Source organism: Nycticebus coucang, chromosome 10, assembly GCF_027406575.1.
Source record: "Nycticebus coucang isolate mNycCou1 chromosome 10, mNycCou1.pri, whole genome shotgun sequence".
Lineage (NCBI taxonomy): Eukaryota > Metazoa > Chordata > Mammalia > Primates > Lorisidae > Nycticebus > Nycticebus coucang.
Genome location: NC_069789.1, coordinates 77,783,465 through 77,803,954, shown reverse-complemented (window position 1 = coordinate 77,803,954; position 20,490 = coordinate 77,783,465). Strand labels below are relative to the sequence as shown.

At 41.7% G+C, this 20,490-nt stretch overlaps 1 long non-coding RNA gene across 1 annotated transcript; it reads right to left on the bottom strand.

Annotated features, from left to right (window-relative positions):
* Positions 1-4,114: 4,114 nt before the first annotated feature.
* Positions 4,115-14,462, bottom strand: LOC128597738 (uncharacterized). Its single transcript, XR_008383325.1, has 3 exons — positions 14,339-14,462; positions 5,664-5,715; positions 4,115-4,766 (listed from the first exon to the last, which is right to left on the bottom strand). It is a non-coding gene; the product is annotated as an uncharacterized LOC128597738 (long non-coding RNA).
* Between the last annotated feature and the right edge of the window lie 6,028 nt (positions 14,463-20,490).

The following is a 20,490-nucleotide window of genomic DNA, read 5'->3' as shown; positions in this document are numbered from 1 at the left end:
AGATGCTACTATAATAGTCACTTCCCTTAGCTTTTTCAATGACTCCTTGTGATCTATCTTTAATCCACCATGGAAGCCCTCCCCTCTAGGTTATGTCTATGCAACCCCTCCTTGTGAACGCTGCATCCCAGTCCTCTTTCTCTGGTCTGGGTCCCTGACTTTCAACTCTGCGCTCTCCTTCTTTGGGGCTTAAAGGCCCTCCCTCCTGCAGAGTGCTGCCCCTGCCATGTCCCTTCCTCAGGACTGGAGCATTTAGTGTGTACCCCTTCTGAGACACCACGCTCTAGGCAGTCTGGTCAGTTTTATGTGTTGTGTGTAGGTAGTTGTGATTGCCACTAGTGAGAAAAGCCCTTTTAGGGAGTGAATCCACCTAGTACATCCCATCCTGCTAGAGCAGGGGTGTCCAACTTGTGGCCCACAGGATGCGTGCTGATTTTATGAGGACTTTTCTGTTTAACTGTGGTGTCAGATGTCATAAAAAGTATGCATGCACCTTTTTTTTTTTTTTTTTGCTCATCAGCTTTCCTTTGTGTTTGTATATTTAATGTGTGGCCCAGGACAATTCTTCCAATGCAAAGCCGAAGGAAAGGAAGCTCTGACACTCTGTAGTTAGAGGAAGGTAAAGGCAGAGGGAACCACATTGCTTGGAGAAGGAATGCAGAGAGGAGGAGACTAAGGCACAGGTGCACAAACATGCACAATAATTACCTCATTAATACTAAAACCAGTAGGAAATGTTTTCATTCCTGACAGCAGGGCTGGGCCTGGCTCCTTCCTGAGGCCTCTGGGCAGCATCACAGTTACTCCAAGGCACAACGCTCTTGGCTATCTTTCTCCAGCCCCTGTAGCTGCACAAGGGGAGGGAGCCAAGACCACCAGGGAGCTCTCACCCAATCCCACTTCCTGTCTTCACCTTCATCTAATCCAGTGGTTCTCAACCTGTGGGTTGCGTCCCTTTGGGGGTCGAACAACACTTTCACAGGGGTTGCCTAAATACATCCTGCATATCAAATATTTACATTACGATTCATAACAGTAGCAAAGTTAAAGTTATGAAGCAGCAACGAAAATAATTTTATGGTTGGGGGGTCACCACAACATGAGGAACTATATTAAAGGGTGGTGGCATTAGGAATGTTGAGAACCACCGCTCTAATCATTGTAGGTGCTCACATAAGAGCATTTCACATCTGCCATCCTGTTTTAGGCTGGCCACACTATGATCTCACCTTAGAGATGAAGGACTGGCCTGTGGGGAAATTATATGGTTTGCCAGGGCTGTTTTGCAATACAAGGGAGTGGAGAAAAACATGGGAGATCAGCTCCCAGTACGTAAGTCCCTTCCTGTGGGGGACTCCAGAGTAAATTACCTAATTCTGTAAGGAGGTATCCCAGAAGGGATACCCAGAAGGGCCAGAGCCACTAATAAGCTGGTGCTTTTTCTTCAGACCAGGGCTTTTCCCGCCTGGGGGCCGCCTGTGACAGATAAGGAGGCTGAGATAACCAGGCTATCTGGAGTAACTTTCTCAAAGTCACTGAGCACACTGGTGACCTAGTTAAGATATTGAAAAGGGCTAATAACAGACAGGGTCTGTCCTCCAAATAGTAACCTGGGTCGATGACTATCTCTTCATAACATGCTTTCCTCTTTGTCTTCCTTGACAGCCCCTAACCAATGTTTTCTTATCTGATGACTTTCCATGTAAGCTCCTGAAGACTTGTCCTCTTGTCCTCACTACAGCCAGCATTTACACCTGACTTTTTGTTGTTTGTTTGTTTTTACAGATTTCCTAGAATATGTGCATGCTACTATTTTGCATTGGCAAAAACTGTCATAGGCAGGAGAGATCTCTGCTGTGTTGATCTTCACTCCCATACCTGTACTCACTCTTCAAAATGAAATGAAGGTATTACTAGGCATCCCAGAAACCACAGGCTTAAAAAGCCGTTTTATCTTTAGAATTGGTTTTCACTAATGTAGCACCATGGCCTGCTGAGCGCAAAGCAGTGTTCAATAAGACCAGGACCTCACCGGCGCCTCTTGGTTGTGTGTTCTAGTTGCTTGACCTGGATAGGCACAGGCGAAAAAGCTAGTAGACAGGAATGGAGGTGGGAGTGGAAGAAGGAGTTTTTATCCAGGGACAGTCAGGAATTTTTAAGTTCTGTTCTGAAGTGAACATTGTATAGGATATCAGACAAAGGATATTTGGTAAAATAAAGAGGATAATAATTTTAAATTACTGTCAATAAGTACAGAATATTTTTTAAGTTTTTGGATGTCCAGGGAAGCCCCAGTATAGGATTAAAATAGATTTAAGCTGATGTACTTTGGCTGTGCCTTGAAATAACCCTGGGGCCTTGGACAAATTTTTAATCTCACCCATCCCCAGTTTCATCCATCCAGTAGCAAAACAAGGGAATAATAACTACCTCATAGGTTGTTGTGAGGTTTAAATGAGTCACTATATATATCAGTCACAGCAAAGATGAACCAGCTAAAATGTCCAGAGTTCTGGCACTAAGTCTATTGATTCCTTCATGGAATTTGATAAACTGATGCAAAATTTTATATGGAAGAGCAAAAGGCAAAGGATGACAAAAGGCAGTTTTGAAAAAGAACAAAGGAAGACTTACCTTACCAGGCATCAGACTTCTTCCAGTGTCATAGCAATCAAGGTTCTCCAGAGAAACAAGAACCAACAGGATATATTAAGGTATATAGAAAGTGATTTATTATGAGGGATTGGCTCATGGGATTATAGAGACTGAGAAGTCCCACAGTCGGTTGTCTGCAAGCTGGAGGCCCAGGAAATCTAGTGGTATAGTTCCAGTCCAACCTGAAGGCCTAAGAACCAGGAGTACAGATGCTGGATGGCAGAAGATGGACGGTCTAGTCTAGCTCAGCAGAGCAAACACGCCCTCTCTCTGAGTTTTGTTTATTCAGGAACTCAACAGACTGGATGAGCCACCCCCATATTGGTGAGGGTGGTCTTATTTATTTGATCTACTGATTCAAATGATAATCTCTTGAAAACATCTTCACAGACACAGCCAGACATGTGCTTTACTATCTGGGTATCCTTTAGCTTATTCAAGTTAACACATAAAATTAACTATCACATTGTTATAGCAATTGAGGCTGATGGTACTGGTGCATGAATAGAAAAATAGACCAATAGAACAAAGAACAATAGCAATAAACTTACATCTGTAAGTGAAAATTTGATATTATAGAATAGGAAAAGAGAAGGCCATTGGCTACCCAAATGGAGAACAGTAAAACTATATCATACACAAAAACCAAGTCCAACTTCATTAAAAAGCTCTTTGTGAAAGCAGAAATATACTATACATATAAAATGCACATATGTATATACACATATGAAGCAGTTTTGCCTTAAGGACTAGGGAAGGATTCTTTAGATAATACACAAAAAGCAAAAACCATAAAGGGAAATAGTGATAAATTTGACTACACTAAGGTTATGTTTAATGTAAATTTATTTTTTATTTTTTATTGTTAAGGATTCATTGAGGGTACAAGAAACCAGGTTACACTGATTGTATTTGTTAGGTAAAGTCTCTCTTACAATCGTGTCTTGCCCTCAAAAGGGCACGCACCAAGGCCCCACCAATGTAAATTTATTTTTAATGAAAGTCACCATAAATGAAGATTAAAAGGTAAGTCCAAGACTAAGAAAAAAAATGTAGGAAACATAAATAAAGCCCTAGTATCCAGAATTTTAAAAGAACAACTCAATAAGAAAAAAAAAAACAGCAAATAGACAAAACATAGGCTGATAGTCATTAATTGCCAATGAACACAGGAAAAGATGCTCAAGGTCATAGAAACTAATGAACTACAATAAAACCAACATGAGATACCATTAGTCATTCATCAAGTTGACTGAAATTTTAAAAGTATAAGCAAAGATATACATAGATAGGTGAGAATTTTCTCACACCACTTTGAATCTAGTTACAATCACTCTGAGCCAGAGATTTCACTTCTGGGCATGCAATCTAATGTCCAATCTGCCTATGAGATTTATAGAATCCTGTTGATTACAACATTGTTAGTAATCGGACACACACACAAAAAAGAGGAAGCTGTCTAACTGAGTGTGAGGAGTGAATAAATAAGTTGTGGAACAATCATACAATGGAATTTTGTGTAGAAAAGGAAATGAATGAATGAAGTAGGATTTAGATAATACACAAATTATCTCAAAAATATACTGTCAAATTTTTAAAAAGCCAAATTATAGAAGACTAGGTATAACAGAATATCATTTATATAAAGTTTAAATGCATATAAAATAGTCTTATTTGTTATTTATGAATTTGCACGTAAGAATCATATGGGAAATGTAGTATGTTATAAATAAGAACAGTAAATATGAAATTTAGGATTATGGTTACCTATGGGGTGGCTCAGAAGAGGAGTTCAGGGTTTCAATTATCAAAGGGGCTTCAATTATGTTGTAATATGTTAACATTTTACGAAATCTAAAGCAAATATATCAAAATATTAAGATTCGATAAAGTTAGATGATGAGCATAGGAGTGTTTATTATGTTATTTTCTCTTTATACTTCCTTACAGAATTTTGTAATCCATTTCAAAAGATTTTAAATTGGCCTTTACTTCCAATGAAAAGGAAGGTGAAAGTTTAAATGTTTCCTGTTAAAGTGCTGATGTATGACCTGCCGTCTCCTTTCAACAGCCCAAAACAGCTCTCTCTGGTACCTAGCACAGTGTCTGGCCTGGAAGAACACATAGAAAATGAAGATGGAAACAGGTACAGTCCCATGTACACGATGCCCTTTCTATCATTACATCACACTTTGAGAGTCATTTCCTTTCCCCCCATCTCACTCAGCCTAAGTTGCCATCTACTGTAATAATTCAGGGCAATTGCATTTAGGGACCATTGCTGTGGGGCAGCAAAGCTGCAATTCAGTCCTGGCTGTGCTCTGAATTCATTAGTGTTTTTCTAGTGTAATGTGCTGCCCAGAAGAATGATGCTCTCTCAAAACAGAGCTTCGCTATCTCTCTCCTATTATAGCACGTGTGATAGTAATAAAAACAAAAACAAACCTGAGGAAATAAAATCACCCAGGGAGGCCTTCTTCTTTAATTAAGGAGTTCTAATGAGTCACATTCTCACCCTGCATGGGATTCAATTCTCTCTTATAAATAAGGGATTGTGAATGTGGGTTTTTTTTTTCTTTTGTAGCCTTGCTGCTATTTCTGCTTCCTTTCCTTTTTCTGGTACTGCTGCTTCTCTCTTGTACACATGTGCCCATATGCGACACATACGACATAAAAAGGATCCAAACCTCTTCATTTACCTCGTCAACTTTAAGTTCTAAGATGCTTTGGGTGTCATCCAAGGAAATGTAACACGGACCAGGTAAATGGTGCTGAGGAAGATAAAGTCTTAGGATCCATCTCCCAGAATAATTTCCTCTGTTCTAAAGCTATAGACAACATCACACATCTTGGCAGGCAAATGTACTGTTGTTTATATGGGGGGTCAGAGAAGGTAGGGTGGCATGCATCATGTCAAATGCTCCATCACCTGCCCTGTGATTTGGGGGATTCTTTTTAGGAGGAAAAGAGAATGTCTTCTAGGAATGAAAAGGGTTAGAAATGTTCACCTGCAAAATATGCAATGGAGAAAGCAGTCTGGGCCGATTTCCATCTTCATTGCTAAAAAGTAGAAAATAGAGACTTGGTCATTCTCACCATCATTTTTGTGATTTTTCTACATCTGAGGGTATATAATGAGTAAAATGAGCAAACTGAAGCAAAGAGAAATTTGGGCTGAATCTCTGGGGGGAAAAATAATCATAGCAAAATCCATTAGACTGTGTAATAGCTTCCCAAAGGGAATGATGTAGACCTCATAGTTACAGTCATTTAAATTTAGACTGAACCATGCATTTGTGAACAGACCCCAGGGAACAATCCTGCATTGAACAGGGGATGGGGAAGGCGATAGACCAGATGACCTAATAGATCTTTTCTAACTTAATTTCTAGGATTGTAGGATCCTAATTAAAATGAACTATATTGCTTATTATGAACCCTCTATGTTAGTATTTTGTAAGGTCTCCAGGCAAGTCAAGGAAATTTTGGGGTTTTTTTTTTTTTTTTCTGTTTCTCTAGAGCCAGAGTCCACAAGCCACCTTTAACCATGTAGCTGCTGCTCATGCACTGACTTCTTGTGGCTGACAATGCTTGATTTATGAAAAGTCTTTAAAAGGAATTAGAGTACATACTATGAACTAACATTTTATTCAAGGTAATTCAGTGCAATGAGAAGTATGCTTTGATATCCTTTGAGATGTGATGTGACAATAAATATTCTTCTCATTAATAACACAATGGTGAGCCAGCCCTGTGATGGCAGCAGTTGTCACCATGCAATACTCAAGACTAAAATCTGTTCTCTCACTCCCAGCCCTCATTTTTCCTTTTAGCTTCAACTGATGTTTGAAAGGAAATATTCGCAATGGGAGAAATCTTAGAGCGGTTCTGTCATCGTAGACCTGAGTGATTCTCCACTAATGTTAATCTCTCTTCCTTGACTGTCCTCTAAACATCAACTCCAGAGAGGCCATTCAGTCAGGACCACTGATGATCTGGCCCAAGACCCACCAGTGAAGGACAGAGGGTCCTTTATCCCCAAGGCGGCAGCAGTTTAGGACAAATGGAAGAGACCAGTGGCTCAGTTATGCCCACCTCAATTGTTTCTGGTAAATGCAGCTGCCAGATAAGAAGCCAGTGGTGACATCCAGCTGGTGAGCTATTCTATCAGTTTTGTCTCATTTGAGGATCCCATAAAGGTTCTTGCTGGGCCACAGAACTCCACCAGCAGTAAGTAGACACTGGAATGCATCAGACAATATCAAGCTCTATCTATTTTAAATGTATAAACTGGATTATAATTAATCTGCAGGGAGTTTCCATGGAAATTGAAGGTATCATTTTAAAGCAGAACAAAACAAGCATCAGGTAGGCAAGAAAACCGAAAAATCCCTAAACCTCTAAGACTCAGCTAGTATTATCTTACTGTGAAATTGTCCCTGACTCCTTCAGGCAGATCCCAGATGTTTCTACTTCCTCTGTCATATTTCTAGTATGTAGTCGTCAGTTCAAATGTCTGGATTCTACAGAGAAGAGGTTGTCATTTTATCTGTTTTCCCCCAGAATATATTAATAGCTCAGTTCCTGACATAGAAGACACTTAATAAAAATGTGTTAGATTATTGCAGCAATATCTTAGAACCTTGGTTTCTTCATCTGTAAAATGGTATAATAATACTAATTCAATTGGCTGTTCTACAGATTAAAACCCAAAACAAATGCCCAGCACTTAAATAATATATGGTTCCTTTCTACACTATATTTTTTGGGCGTGGGGGTTATGGGAGGGTTATTTGCTTCTGGTTTTGATAGAAAACAGGCAGAATGTATTTTTTAAAATAGCAAATAAACCAGAATGTTCCACACTTGTGGTTTCAACTTTGTGTTACGTTTTTATGGGGTTTCTGGAGTAGGTCAGCATTTTGTGCCCCATAAGCATGGTGGGGGTTATACCATCTCCAACCCAAGTTCCTGGGCATCAAACCTTCTCCTCATTGCCCACTTGGCTAGATATACACTATAAATAAGTGAGATTTCTGAAACATTCAGACTCGATTCTAAACAGATATCTATGAAATAAACTTGGAGAATGAGTAAGCAACTATAATCAGTAATAATTAAAATGAATATGATAAGATAGCCCCTGTTTGTTGATCCTGGAGTGAATTTTACATTTATTGGCCCAGAATAATTCCAGATCTTCCCTGAAACTCCTCTAGAGGTGTCATAACTCTTCTTTGCTGCTTCATTTTTGCAAAAATATACCTATAGAATGACTTTTCAAGGAGTTATAGAGTGTGATGCTACTTTGTAGGGTCACCAGGAACTGTTTGGCAGGAGCTCACACATAGAATAGCCTAATTCCCACTAAAGCTAGATTCCTCTCCAGCTCTGAATTTCCCTCTTCCAGATACTCTGACATCACTGCACACCTACAGGTCTGTCCTCTCAGCTATCCTCTGATTGCCTTGCCAGGCACTGGACCTAAAGTAAGCAAAGTAGAGGACGAGAGGAACAGGGAAAAAAACTGCTAACAACCATTTGCCACCTGCAAGTATTTTGGAAGCCTATTCCTCCTTGCTCTGTGGTGAACATAGTACCTGGCAATGGGCTGGGCTCTCTCACCCCAAGCCCCACTACCACTCTGGCCCCTCACCTCTCAGGCCCCAGTGCTCTGAGTTCCCTGGTTCTTCTATGATTTCATCTCCTAACTGGGTGAAACCCATGTTATCCTGGGGCCAGTGAGCAGCTGCCTTCTTAATTTTATGTTTTTAATTCTGTCGAACTCCTGACTTCCGATAATGTCTTCTTGGAATTGCCTCCTTGGAGGGCAGAAAGTACTGGTCTCCTGCACTATTGCCCCAGCTGCCCTCTGCTGGCCATCAGTTGGCACTGTAGTCAGTTCTGAAAGGCCCTTTTTCACTCACAGCATATTACAGCTGTTTCTTGTTCTTTTTAAATTTTCATGCGTTCTTCTTCTTTTTAAACGTTTGGTTCAGAGGTTTTCAAAAAAGTACTGAAACACACTTTCTCCCCATGTCCCCAGCAACCACTTCATAATCTCCAGGAAGCGTCTCCTGCAGCACCTCGCACTGGCCAGGCCCTTGGTTAAGTAGATCCTCAAGGACTAAAATGGGACGTTGCTGGGATGGTCACGGAGCCCTTCTTGGAGTTTATAGGTCAGGGCTTTGTAAACTAAAGGACTTTACCTTACAGCAGAATTTCTCAACCTTGGCACTATTGAAACTTGGGGCCGGATAATTCCTTGTGGGGTGGGTTTCTCCCACACATAGTAGGCTGTTTAGCAGCATCCCCAACCCTACTCTCCAGAGTCTGGTGGCGCCTCTCCCAAGTTTGTTGTCCTCCCTGACAGCTAGAAATGTCTTCTTCAGATGCTACTGAATGTTCTGAGACCCCAAATCACTCACTGTCGAGAACCATAGCATTAGGGTGATGGAGTAGAGGACTTTTAAGTGCCAGAAGGCTCTCTGGGGCCATTCAAAGCTTTGAAGGACACCCTGATCTATTTTGGAGATTGATATTCAGCGGCTAAATATGCTGGAAGGGAAGGGGGTGGTCTCATCTCTAAGAGTCTTTCAATGATTCCTGTGTCTGTAGCCTATCCTACTGGCTCTCAGTCATGTCGGGCCTGAGTTACAACTTCTGAGCCATTCTGAGCCTCACTTTTCAGTCATAGGTTCCCTCCTTCCCTCTCTCACCTTCCACCTCTGGCTATCTGGGTAAGAGCATCTCCATCCTGCTTCCCTAGTACCTCTCTGACACCCACTTTCTTTCTTCCATAGGTTTGTAAAGTCTTTCAACTGAAGGCACTCATTCTCTTTTGTACATCATTATGGGTTTATATCCAGAATTTTCTTCTATTACAATCACTGGTTGTAATCAATTCTCTCTCTCCTAGGTCTCAGGAAAGAGATCTCACTTCTCCAGAGCATGCACTGCCCTGTACCAAGACAGTCTGTCTCTTGTAAAGCTTTCTAGGTGGCCTGGAAGTTCCTTGAGTGCAGTCATCATGTCCTTTTCATAGTTCTGCCATCATTTGTCCAGAGCTGGACATTCAGCCTTGAGGGTTTGCTGGAATCTTGGACTAGGAAGCTGCTGCATTCCACATTGGAATGAAGCCTGTTCCTCCAACAGCCTGATTGGTTTGCCATGCTGATATGCCCATAGTAGTGATGCTGCATATTACTGACATGTCCTCATAGACACCTTTTCCTCAATTGTGACTAAGGAATGGATGGTATCCCCTTACACATAGAAAGTAGTATAAGCTAAGAGAATACATTAAAAATATCAGTCTTTTTGTGTAATGGTTCCATAATATCATCTGAGAGTCAGGCCAGCTTCATGGAAATCATTCAGAAGAATCAGACAAGTTTTTTTTTCCTACAGTGATTTTATATTTGCAAAACCATCATCACTGTCAGTTGCAATTAATATTTACTTCTGTGTAATATAACTCATTTTGTTAACTATTCCCCAGGACTATTAACAAACTCCAAAACTGTTATTTTACAGTTGGGGAAGCAGAGGTATAGAGAGGTTTGGCAACTTGCCTAAGGCTACAGGATAAATTCAGAGCTATGCTGAGACCAGGAGGCACAGATCTTTTAATAACCAGTTACCTCTCTGAGAAGTGCTGCCACTCTGGAGGCAGCTTTGGGACACATGCCTCACCTTTGTACATCCATCAGACAAAGTAAGCCACCTGGTTACTATGCCTGGCAAGGAGCAAGCTTTTGAAATGAAGAGGGAGCCATCTCATTTTCCTGACACATGTCACATTCTCCCTGAAAGGAGAGACCCATAGCTGCCTGGATTGTCTATTGGGGCACATCATAGTCTAGAGGCACATGAAAGACAAAAGGCTTGCTTGTCACCTGCCTTTCACTCTTCAGAGAGACAGCCTCAAAACTACTGCCGTGGTAGCTATGAGATGCAGCGACACATATTAATTAGAAGAGCATATGTAGTGTTTCTAAGCCAGGGGCCATTTGTGGCTATGGCAGCCACAAGGAGGGAGGGAGTGAGGATAGTAGCTAAGAAGAGATTTGGCCTAGGTGGAGGAGGCAGGTTCTCAGCTCAGACACTGAGAATAAATCAATAAGATAAGATTGCCTGCTTGGCGGCTGGCTTCCTGCCCAAGGGCAGGTGCTGTCACTTGCAACCTTAGGCCACAAGCCTTAAGCTTCCTGGGCCTCAGTTAAAACCCAATCAGAAGCTCCACGGGCCCCAATTAAAGCCTTCATTCTCTGTTCTGTGGCCCTTGGGACTAGCGGGAAGGATGGGAGAAGGCTTTGGCTGGTGGACAGGCCTCCACAGAGATCAATTGCAAGGCAAAGATTGAACTCTTTATATCTCCTTTGAGAAGAAACAATAACTTGGTCCACTTGCTCAGCAGAAATTTGGGATTAGCCAAAGGGAAAATGGTAGTGAGTCCTCCCTGGGGAGCTAGGTGCCTGCACAGAGCGGAAATGATGCTGAGACCTTTCACAACCTTTCTCCCCATCCGTGCTCCTGCTCCATCCTTCTCTCTGTGGACTTGGCTGTCGGTGAGTGTTCATGAGAAGAAACTTTTCCATGGTCAGAGACAGAAGTCAGAAGATCTGATTGTAGTCTGCCCCTTACTAGCTGTGTGGCCTTAGGTAAATTCCTTAAGCATTCTGAACCTCCAGTGAGATATGAATATTGTATGGAGAAGTGTGCTTCACAAATATGAATGATGATGATTTTATATTCAGCTTTGTCAAGTGTACCCTTAAAGTAAAGGGCTGCAGACCCAAGGTATCACGATTATCCATAATTATCCTAATTCTGAGGATTTGCTGCCTTCTCACATGTCACTGGGCCCTGTTAGGTAAAGGGATTAGGATGGGTCACTCTGTCACTCCAACAGACTTTTATTAAGTACCTGTAGTGTTTTTACCACTGGGCTAGACTGTATGGAAGGTAGAAGATCAGACTGAATACATCTCTGTTCCTAGAGAATGAACAGTGTAGAAACAAGTAAAGAAGACATGAGGGAGGGAGAAACAGGCCCTTTACTCCAGTAATTTTCAACCTTCTGGAAATGCTATATCCTCTCGGGCCGTTCCATGTCGAGAAAGAGCGTTTTAAATTGAACATCAGCTCTGCATCACTATTAATGGAGTTAAGGCACAACTATGTGCCTCAGATTTATTTTGGGGTCAAGAGACTTCCCACCCTCTTGCTCAAGGGTCTCTCTGTGGCTCCTGCTTCTTTACAGCTTGAAGTTGAGTAGAACAAGTCCTGTTTATTCTTTGGTGACAGCCAGTCAACTTACCAAGCCCATTTCTACCTCGTTAAGTTGGTGTCCTGCAACACACGGTGAGGTACTTTCTCCATTCTTCCTCCAAGGTAGCCTGGTAAATTGCTAAACCAATACAAGATTTGCATAGCAATTCAGGCAATGGAGGATTTGTCAGAGGGCAGGACATGATTAATTGCCCAAGGAACTGCATGGCCAACATGGTTGGCTGTAGAAGTTGAGTCTCCTCAGGCCCTTTTTGGAAATAAGTAGAACTTGCATTGTGAATGAACAGAAATGAACGAGCTCACTGAGAGCAAAGATCCGAGTGAACAGGGGAAATCTAAGAAATTTGCCACTGAATGGCTAATGACCAACTGTACCAGACAGGAAAAACTGGGCAAAAAAAGGGTATTTCTGTGTCAATGAGTCAGAAAAAGCTAAATTTTCATGATTTTATATAACACAACTTAAATATTGGTGGGGACTGGTAAACATTTTTACGCTTACTTGAGAAGTTAATGTGTCTTTTAATTTTTTATTTGAAGATTAATCTAGAATGCCATCTTGATATCTTATTTGGCCATTATTGATAGCAAACATTTATAGCATCATTACCAAGTATCTTACAGTCTGGATGACTTGTCTCATTTCAAACTCATAAACACTTATAAATTTGATTTTTTAATTCTTTGATATAGGAAATAGGGTTAGAAAGGATATGTAACTTGCCCAAAGTTAAACAGATGGTAAATGATAGAGCTGAGACTGGGATGTAAACCCAGAGTCCACACCTATAGTACGGTAGTGCTTCTCAGTCGTTCATCATGCCTGCCTTCGTCCTCAAAACTCAGCCACTTGATCCACTTACTATTCACAGCTGATGTGCAAGAAGTGTTATTGACTAAGATTAAATACACATTCAAAGGTGAGTCACTACATCTTCATCCAAAACGTGATTCCCATACATGCACACTGCTCATTCATTCACACACTTCATCTACCACTTTTTTTCTTTCTCTTACCCAGTCACTGGGTATATCTGAATTATATTTTCTCTTCCTTTCAACAAGTATTTACTGAGCACCTGCTATGTGAAAGGTCCTGTTCAGGTGGCTCTTTCTGCTTGTCATATCAACACCCACTGTGTGCCTGCTTCTTGTACCCTACAGAAACAGAGAAATTTATGCTTTCCATAAACTCAGAGTCAAGCAGAGGAAACAATCCATAAACCTGAGCAGGTCTCTGTCCAACACTATAGACAGACGCAAAATAATAGAGAAATATGTGAGAAGTTCAAGATAAGATATAGGGAGAAGTGATTCGGTCAGGAAGAGTCAAAGGAGCTCAAGGGAGGTTAAGCTTGGCAGCCCTAGAACCCCAGGACACAGTTGCAGGCATGCAATAGGCATTCAAATACCTTTTTATAAACAGAATCACATTGGCTAGACTGAAGACATCAGAAGGATAAAGAGGAATTTTCAAGATGGATAATAATTAGAAAAACCTTCCAAGTAGACAAAATGGAAAAATCACAGAAGTAGGAACAACACGTTAGGCTGCAGAAATTTAGGATGATTGTGGCATAAATTTGGAGGGGGACGTGACATGAAATGTGGGTAGAGAGTTTATGGATCTCCATGGATTTTCCTCTCGGCTGGGCAGAGATCAGATTTGCTGGATATGTGGCTGGTACACATGACAGAGCCAAGGAAGTGGAAGGAGATGAATGTGCTGAATGGAGATTACTCCTTGCCCATCCAGAGCAAGGGACAGGATCAGAGGGGCTGGCTGGTGAGGGGCACAAATGCATGCCAGGGAGGGGACTAGAAAGGGGAAGGTGTCTTCAGGGCCACCACTCTGACATGCCATGCCTGGTTTTCTTTAGGACTGTTCTTCATTTCCTCAACCAGGTACTTAAATTTATAACCCACTTTCTAAATCTAAGATGGTTAATAGCAGGATAAACCTGTAATGAATTTATCAAAATAAAAATAGCTTTTAAAAATAAATACAGGGCTAAAACCATAGCCTAGGCCAGCATCACTAACTACTAAACATTAAGTTTGGTTCTAAACTTCCAAGCACCAAAACAAACAAACAAACAAACAAAACAGAAAACTAAACAAAAGAAAACCATACACATACACATATCACACAGTTTATACAGTCCTCATTATTTTTTTAAGAGATGACATTTTTCCTGCTACGAAATTCTAAAAGGAGTTTCAAAATTGGATCTTATTCAAGGTGCTGACTTCAGTGCTCTAGCTCCATCATTTCATTTAAGTCTGTCCTCAGAATGCCTCCTCTGAGAGTTCTTGCCTGGCGGCCGTTCCTAAAACAGCACTCGTTGTCAAGAGCTAAAGGAAATATGAGATTTGATTCCACACTAACCTGGAGCCACTTTTCTCTTGATTACATTTTAAGATTCTATCTTCAGTTCTTGTCAGAAATGCGTATGAGAAATAGCACATGAAGAATCCTTTGCATTTTCTGTTGTGGAAGATGTCGTCCATCATTTATTCAACAAATACTTACTGAGGACCCACTTTGAGTAGGACAGTGTTCCAGGAAAAGATCATACAGCAGGGAAACAAACAGATAAAGTTCTGGCCCTCACAAGCCTACATTTTTGTGAGAGGACAAATAACACATAAACAAATAAATATGTCAGGTAGTGACAGGTCCTGGGAAGAAAAATAAAGCAGGGTCAAGGGGTAGCATGTGCTATTTTAGATGGCTTACACAGAAAGCCTTTACATGGCTCAACTTTCATCTCACACCTTTTTATCTGGCTACATCACCTTTTCCTTAGCAACAGAACATGAAATAAACATTACAGAACCAAATACCTTTCACCAAGTTGACCACTGGGGATGGCAGGAAAATGTTCTGCTACTATTTGAGGGCAGAGGCTTATGCCAAATTGTTCATAACAAAAATAACAGTCTACATCAGCCGGGTCATTTCAATGGTAAGTCTAATTTGGACCTAAACTACTGAATCTAAACTCTTTCTGAATTTCCTTCCAAGGTGTCAGAATAGCTGCCATGGATGTAGCACTTACGCAAGCCATACCCTCAACATTTGTGAACTCATAATGAGATTCCTGGTAATCACATGCCGAAGACTGAATTGTGTTCCTCCTAAATCTGCACGTTGAAGCCCTAACCCTCAGTGTGATGGTTCACATATTTGGAAATAGGGCCTTTGAGAGGTAATTAGGTTTATTGTTTTTCTCTCCTTATTTTTTTATTAAATCATAATTGTGTACATTAATGCATTTATGGGGTACAATGTGCTGATTTTATATGCAATTTGGAATGCTTACATCAAACTGTTTACCATAGTCTTCACCTCACTTAATTATTGTGTTAAGACACACATACTTCACTCTTTTTTTTTTTTTTTATTAAATCATAGCTGTGTACATTAATGCAGTCATGGGGTACAATGTGCTGGTTTTATATACAATTTGAAATATTTTCATCAAACTGGTTAACATAGCCTTCATGGCATTTTCTTAGTTATTGTGTTAAGACATTTATATTCTATATTTAGTAAGTTTCACATGTATCCTTGTAAGATGCACTGTAGGTGTGATACTTTACTCTTAATAGATTTGACATGAGGCCATGAGGGTAGTGTCCTCACGACGGGATGAATGTCTTAGAAGAAAAGATGTCAGAGAGGGTGTGCGTGTGTGGGCATTTCCATCTCCAGTCTACCATGTGAGGGCACGGTGAGAAGGCAGCAATCTGGAAGACAGGAAGTGAGTCTTCACTAGAACCCAACTATGTTGGCACCTTGATCTTGGACTTCCAGACTTCAGAACTATAGGAAAATAGATTTCTGTTGTTTAAGTCACATAGTCTATGGTATTTTGTTATGGCAGTTGAAGCAGACTTATTAAGGACACCGTCCAAGAAAGGAGGCGGTTAGAGCATATGGTTAGGAAGCTGGCCCTGGGAGCCAGACTGCCTGGTTCTACACATTGACCCCAAGAATTCATAGCTGGATAATCGTGGGCAAGTTTTTTAACTTTTCTGAAATTGAGCTCTTTGTCAGTAAAATGGGGGTAATAATAGTAAAAACCTCATAGAGTTGTTGTGAGGATTAAACAGTCCGTGGTATTTATTATTATTATAACTCCAATTTAAAGAGAGGATGTGAAGGCTCTGAGAGGTCAGGTCATTTGCCCAAGGTCATACAAGTAGTGGGTGGCAGACTCAGAACTTGAACTTAGGTTTTTCTGATTCCATATGTGTTCTCCTCCTTCTGTGAATGCTTCTGTCACCCTTAATATAAATTAAAATAATGTTATATAGAAGAGATATAACCCCAAATAACAAAAGAAAAACTGGAGCACTCATGAGAAACTGGAGTCAAACATTATACTAGTGAGGTGATTCATCAGCAAACTGTATTTATCAAGTACTACTGGGTCCAAGGTCTTCCACTCAATAAACAATGGTAAGTCAAAGCAAATGGATTTTCTCCTTGCCTGGTTATTCACTTCTTTCCTTCACTTGTTTGTCTGTATAATATTTACAGACAGAAACTGAACTGTGGGGAGTTCATAGAAACAGATGAGATGAACTTGCTCCCTGTCTGGAGATGGAAAAGGGCAGAAAAAAACTGACAAATGAGCAGGGAATATGATCAGATGCTCAGGGCAAGTGGTTAGGACATAAGTTAGAAAGTTCTCTAAAGCAAAGATTTCACTTCTAAGGTGTGGAGTGGAGTGGAGGTGACCTGAATAAAGTTACCTGCTAAGGCATTACAAATTCAGTGAATGTTTTGGAGGTAAACTTTTATGTGGTGGCTCTGTGTTCATTAAATGTCTTTTTTAACATTGGTATTTTTATAAGAAGTCTGGATCGTTTTGTTTGTTTTTTTTGGTTGCAGTTTGGCAGGGGCTGGGTTTGAACCCGCCACCTTCAGTATATGGGGCCAGCGCCCTGCTCACTGAGCCACAGGCGCTGCCCTAAGAAGTCTGAATTTGACCTTCATGCTAAAGTATTTCTCCTTTGGTTCAACAAGTGTATCAGACAGGGTTCAGCCAAAAGATGGAAACCATGTAAGTTATTTTAATGGCAAATTTAATACAAAGAATTGTTACCTAGATAACTCGGTCACTAACACTATGAAAAGAGAACTGTGCAGTTTTGTGGAAGTAGCAACTGCAGGAAGCAGATCTGAAAAGAGGGTTTGGCCCAATCAAGCTGGTATCTCTTTGGGAGACATAATAAGGCCAGTTTTGAAAAACCTGAAGAAACTGCTTTTGGGATTGAGCTGCTGACTCAGGAAGGCAAAGAACATTGCTAGATGCCACTCATCGGAATAGGAGGTAGATCAGAAACCAAAAAGAAGCACATCGTTCTTTCCCTTCCAGTTTTGCTGCCTCTTTCTAGCCCTCCCTTTGACAGAGCCTAAGGTGAAATTGGTTGGCAGCACAGATAAGAATACAATGCAAGATGAATATGGCATCATCCCTTATCTTCAGTCTAAAAGGAAAGGCAGCCTTGTGAGCCAGAAAGCACAGTGGGGGTGCGTGTGATACCAGAGGACTGTACAGACTTGAGGGCAACAATGAGTTAGAAATGACCCTGGGAGCAGACAGGAGAGCAGACATCATAGAAAATTCTGAAACTGACCCTTCAAAGCTGAGCTTTGTTGACCAATTAGACTCAGTCACTGAGAACTTTCCACACAGGACGAGCACATAGACAAAGACACAGAAGCAAGAAAGAGTGGGGTGCTGGAAGTTGATGTCTCCTTGTTCATTGACATCCTTTTCTTTTAGATTGAAGATTTCCTTTTAGCATTTCTTATAGGACAGGTCTGGTGTTGATGAAATTCTTTTAGCTTTTTATTTGTCTGAGAAAATCTTTATTTCCCCTTCATGTTTGAAGGATATTTTTGCAGGATATAATATTCTAGGGTTAATGCCCTTTTCATTCAGCCTTTTTTTTTTTTTTTTTTTGTAGAGACAGAGTCTCACTTTATGGCCCTCGGTAGAGTGCCGTGGCCTCACACAGCTCACAACAACCTCCAACTCCTGGGCTTAAGCGATTCTCTTGCCTCAGCCTCCTGAGTAGCTGGGACTACAGGCGCCCGCCACAACGCTCCGCTATTCATTCAGCCTTTTGAATATGCCATGTCACTCTCTCCTGGACTGTATGGTTTCCACCTAGAAGTCTGCTGCCAGATGTATTGGAGTTCCTTTTGTACAGTTTGAGTCAGGGTTAAAAGTGTGCCCAGATAAAATGCATTGTACTCACTAGGTGTGAATTTACCCAGCTCCTCCTGCTCCCTCCCATCTGCTTGCTTTCTGTTGAGTTTCACTACCACATGCACACATGGGTGGTTGATCAGTTAGTCCAGTTTAATAGTGAGTACATGTGGTGGTCACTGGTACTTTAGTTTGTTTGGTGAGGTCATATTTTCCTGATTGTTTTTGATGATTGTGGCTATTTGTCACTATCTAGGCATTGAAAAGTTAAGTACCTATTTTAAGTTTTTTGGTTTTTTTTTAGACACAGTCCAATAACTCTTAAACTTGCCCATTTGAGATTATTTTCTAGATATCGTAGGTGTGCTTCATTCTTTTTAATTCTTTTCTTTTTTCTCTCTGACTGTGCATTTTCAAATAGCCTGTCTTCAAGTTCACTAATTCCTTCTTTTGCTTGATCAAGTCTGTTGCTGAGACAGACTGATGCATTTCTCAGTTTGTCAAGTGAATTCTTTTTTTTTTTTTTTTTTTTTTTGTAGAGACAGAGTCTCACTTTATGGCCATCGGTAGAGTGCCGTGGCCTCACACAGCTCACAGTAACCTCCAACTCCTGGGCCCAAGCGATTCTCCTGCCTCAGCCTCCCGAGTAGCTGGGACCACAGGCGCCCGCCACAACGTCCGGCCATTTTTTTGGTTGCAGTTCGGCCGGGGCTGGGCCCGAACCCGCCACCCTCGGCATATGGGGCCGGCGCCCTACAGACTGAGCCACAGGCACCGCCCGTCAAGTGAATTCTTAAGTTCCATGCCATGGTGTTATAGCTCACAGCATCCTCAAACTCTTGGGCTCAAGAGATCTTCTTGCCTCCTGAGTGGTTGGGACTACAGGCACCCACCACAATGCCCAGCTATTTTTGGAGATGGGGTCTTGCTCCTGCTTAGGCTGGTCTCAAACTCCTGAGCTCAGGCAATCCACCTGCCTTGGCCTCCCAGAGTGCTAGGATTACAGGCATGAGCCACCACGCTGGGCCATGAACCCATTCTTCTTGAGAAGGATTTCCAGATATTCAAAGGGAATTGAGTGTTGTAACCGTAGTCTTTGGACTAAATGGCTTTAGGAGTCTGCTTGGTACTTTGTTTCACTGTGGCTGAGCTGGTGCCCAAGTTGCAAAACAAAATCTTCTAATTTTGAATTTTGAAAGATTTTGAATCTTTCCTTTCCTTTCTCCAAGTAGAAGAAGATTCCCTGAGACATACTGCCTGTATTTGGGGGCAGGATAACACAGGCATTGGCTTGGCCACTGCAACTGGTACTTACTGGGTCACATGCACCCCAAGTCCACTGGCTCTGAGCCAGCACGGCCATAAGAATTGCCCAAAGACTGCAACCTTTGTGGCCTGGCTGCCTTATAAATTTAGTACCAGGCCCAGGCTGCTTTTGTCAGCCAGAGGTGGAGCAAGCCAGGACTCAGGTTTGGGGACAGAGGATTTCTCTCTGCTAGGGTTGATCTAAATGCTCCCTCCATGGGTGCTGGAAGAATTCTGCCCTGTGCTGTGCTCCACTCTGGCAGGGTGGCCCTGAGTTCCAGTGCAGAGTCCTACGATCACTTCAGACTTGCTTCCCTGGGCACACAGATGTTCTCTCCACTTGGAGTGCAGCTCGGCACTGCCAGGGGATGAGGGAGGGTGGCATAGTTAATGTAAGGTTGTCTTCTCTGCCCCTTCTAGTGCCTCTATCCTTTACATAATGTTAAAACCAAGTAGCATGATCACTCACCTGACTTCAGGGTCTTCCGAAGGCATTGCTACATGGATAGTTGTTGAATTTGGTGTTCATGTGGGTGGGCAATCACTGGAGGTTTCTATCTGGTTATCTTGCTCTGCCCAGTCCCCTCTTCTACTTTGTTTTGTTTTGTTTTGTTTTGTTTTGTTGAGACAGAGTCTCAAGCTGTCACCCTGTGTAGCGTGCCATGGCATCACAGCTCACAGCAACCTCAAACTCTTTGGCTTAAGTGATTCTCTTGCTTCAGCCTCCCAAGTAGCTGGGACTACAGGTGCCCGCCACAACACCCGGCAATTTTTTGTTGTTGTTGCAGTTATCATTGTTGTTTTAGCTGGCCCAGGCTGAGTTCAAACCTGCCAGCCTTGGTTTATATGGCTAGCACCCTACCCATTGAGCTACAGGCACTGCCCACTCTTCTACTTTTAATGACCCTTTGGATTGCATTGAGCCCAACTGGGTATCCAGGATAATGTCTCTATCATTAGGTCAACTGATTAGCAACCCTAAATCTAACTGCAACCTTAATCCCCC